The sequence below is a fragment of the Nicotiana sylvestris genome, chromosome 7 (genome assembly GCF_000393655.2).
Source record: "Nicotiana sylvestris chromosome 7, ASM39365v2, whole genome shotgun sequence".
In the NCBI taxonomy this organism is placed as follows: Eukaryota; Viridiplantae; Streptophyta; class Magnoliopsida; order Solanales; family Solanaceae; genus Nicotiana; species Nicotiana sylvestris.
Window position 1 is genome coordinate 159,725,722 of NC_091063.1, and position 3,966 is coordinate 159,729,687.

A 3,966-nucleotide genomic window follows, 5' to 3' on the forward strand; every position below is an offset into this window, starting at 1 on the left:
AATTTTAAAGGCAAAAATTATTATTTTCATCAACTTTTAACATAAAAGCTTTTCAGTAACACGTCCAGACTGCGCACGCGAATCGAGGAGGGATAAAATGAGGTCTTAAAGGCCTTGGAACATCGAATCAAATTCTAAAACATAAGATGATATTTTGGGTCATCACATAATTAATTCAACTCCATAAGTAATATCAGGCCTTGTAGAAGTCAAGTACCTTTGACTCCCTACCACCACCAACAACAACAATAACAACAACCCAGTAAAATCCCACTAGTAGGGTATGGGGAGGATAGTCTGCACGTAGACTTTACTCCTACCCCGAAGAAGTAGAGAGGTTATTTCGGAAAGACTCGCAGCTCAAGAGAATAAAAAGACAAAAGGAGATAATATTAGTTTCACCACAAAAATCATAGTGATAATAGGAACATGAAATGCATAAGAAAAAGGCAAAGCAAAAACGATGACTAGAAAATAGGTCCTGCGCCGAAATATGTAGCATCAACAAATTCACCAGTCCGATCTCTAACCAACTTCAATTATTCTTCAACAGGGGTCAAAATGGTTTGGTTCTATCCATATTAAATCTTTTCAGAATATCACCAGCATATTTTTTCTATGAGATAAATATTCCACTATCTAATTGAGATACCTCAATGCCAAAAAAATAAGAAATTAATCCTAAGTCGGTCATCTCAAACTGGCTAATCATGGCCTCCCTAAACTCAGAAATTAATTTAGGATTACTGCCAGTAAAAATTAAATCATCCACATATAAGCACACAATGAGAATAGCTTTGACAACCTTGAATTTGATATATAAAGTATGCTCATATGGACATCTTTGAAATCCATGTCCAATGTCCAATAAAATAAGAATCAATACGAGTGTACCAAGCTCTAGCAATTTGACTTTCTTTACTTCGGCGGAACCTCGATGTGAATTCACCAAGATTGTCCAAGCCTCTTTTGTTGATTTTGTATGCAAAAATTTGTTAGATACACGCAATTCAACCTTGTTGGTGAGATAGTAACAGGCCTTATAATCCAATTGTCTATTTTTCTCTAATTACTTAGCTGCATCACCTGTCAATGTTGTACCTTCTGGAGGTTCCTCAAATCTTGTTTCAATAATGGGTCATAATCCAACAACATTGAAAAAACATTTCATATATTGATGTCAGTCTTCAAAATTATTTTTGCCATCAAACTTGAAAACTTGGCAATGATGTAAATATGGAGTATCCATATTTTTTTTAGGATCTCCACCAACTCTGACAGAATCACATGCTCTGATACCAATTTGAAGGATTCAAATATACCGAAGAACAATTTAGGCATAAGCAAAAATTCAAAAAAAGACTATATAGAACAAATTTATTAAACTAGGAGAGAGAGTGGTAGGAGGTTTTTTTTCATAACTCATAAACTTTTGAATCTCTCTATAACAAAACAACTAGTAGCACACCCCTATTTATAATGCTAAGAAACCAAAAACCTATTCCAATATAAAATTGGTAAACAAAACCTAACTAGACATGAATTAAAAAAAACTACCAACTATTAAATCCTAGACAACTTAGGGATACTAATTAATCTTAGTTTAATTTTCAATATTTATGATCCGAAAAACAATTTGAAAAATATTTTTCCATCGTACTGCACATGCACTAATTCAATGAATACCTATTCGGCTTGTAACTAGATAAAGCAATCTACTGATGGCCATTGTTAAGTCGCTAAAATTGTGAGGAAAAGGTTCTTTAATTCACACCATCTGGTGACAAAGTTAACTTAATCAAAATCTAAATGAACAATTTTTGTTGAGTTGAATCTATCTGTTAGTTGATATGGTGTCCATCTCATTCAAATGATTTGGTAGCCAACCTTGTTGAATTAGTATAATTTGGTAGCCAATTTTATTGACTTGATTTGGTTTGGTAGTCAGCCTTGTTGAATTTATGAAAAGGGTGTGTAAATTGTCAAATATTGTAGGCTTTAGAGAGTGAGGTTTTGGCTATAAAAGGAGAGCTTTAACTCTCATTTCTACACACCAACAAAGAGAGAAAAGAGAGAGCAAGGTATTCCATAAACTATAAGAAAATAGTTTGTGAAGAAAAATAGAGTGTGAGAGATATTGTAGTGAGGTGGAAAAAGCAAAAGAGTGTTTATTTCTTTTGAGGGTGTAGTGGTCTTAGGAGTATTTTTTACTCGTTACTACACAGTGTAAAATTCCTCGCTATAGTGATATCAGTTGCTCTTCTTGGCCGTGGTTTTTTCCCTTATTCAGAAGGGTTTCCACGTAAAATCTTGGTGTCATTATTGTTGCATTTCTATTCTTGCTGATTTAACCATAACTTAGTATTCTGCGTTTATCACTAATACCGTGAATACTATTTTACGGGGTTTATTCCCAACAAGTGGTATCAGAGACAAGGTTCTATCTGAGTATGCTCTGTGGTTGCAGCACAGTCTGAACTTCCACATCAGAAAAGAATTACTTTGGTCTCCTAATAAATAGTATTTGTATTTGTGATAAACGATGGAAGCCAACACTAGTAGAATGGTTACCTTGAATGGCACAAATTATGCCATTTGGAAGGGCAAAATGGAAGATTTGCTCTATGTCAAGAATTTTCATCAACCTGTCTTCGCCACTGTAAAGCCTGATAATAAATCAGATGAAGAGTGGAATCTGTTACACAGGCAGGTTTGCGGCTTTATTAGACAGTGGGTTGACGATAATGTTTTGAACCATATTTCTGGGGAGACACATGCTCGGACCCTATGGGAGCACCTTGAAAGTTTGTATGCTCGGAAAACTGGAAACAACAAGATGTTTCTGATAAAGCAGATGTTGGGTTTAAAATACCATGATGGTTCCGCGATGACAGATCATCTGAATAATTTTCAGGGGATCATGAACCAGTTATCTGCTATGGGCATTAAATTTGATGAAGAAATTCAAGGCTTGTTTCTACTTGGTTCCCTACCAGATTCTTGGGAAATTCTTAGAACTTCATTATCAAATTCTGCTCCGGATGGTGTGATCTCTATGGATCTTGCCAAGAGCAGCCTTCTAAATGAAGAGATGAGAAGAAAATCTCAGGGTTCCTCCTCATCAGATGTCTTGGTGACTGACTCTAGGGGGAGAAACAAGAATCGGGGTTCTCAAAATAGAGAACATAATAGAAGCAAATCCAGAAGCAGACTTAAAGATATTGAGTGCTATCATTGCGAGAAGAAAGGGCACACAAAGAAGTTCTGCCGGATTTTGAAAAAGGAGAATAGAGACAAGGAAGAACAGAAAGAAGATGGCAATCGTGTGGCCACCGTCACTACAGAAGATCTTGTTACAGTCCTTGATGCGGATCTGATAAATATTGCTTGTGATGAGTCAAGCTGGGTTGTGGACAGTGGTGCCGCATCTCACGTGACATCAAGGAAGGAATTTTTCTCATCCTATACTCAGGGTGACTTTGGAACTCTGAGTATGGGTAATGAGACTGTATCTAGGGTGGTTGGTGTTGGAACGATTTGTTTGGAAACTAGTATTGGAACTAAACTAGTTTTAAACAATGTAAAGCATGCACCCGATGTTCGTTTGCACTTGATCTCTATTGGTGTTTTGGATGATGAGGGATATGTCAGTACTAATGGTGCTGGAAAGTGGAAGCTCACTAAGGGCTCCATGATTATGGCTCGTGGGGAAAAGCACCGTGGTCTATACTGGACTACGGCCTCTACCTGTGTTGATATGGTGAATGCCGTTGAGAGCCATAACTCTTCAACGTTATGGCATAAGAGGCTTAGCCACATTAGCGAGAAAGGACTAAATGTTCTGGCCAAGAAGAAATTGTTGTCAAATTTTGAAAGTGCAAAATTAGAAAAATGTGAGCACTGCTTGGCTGGAAAACAAAAAAGAGTTTCTTTCCAGTCTCATCCTCCTTCAAGAAAGAACAGAGT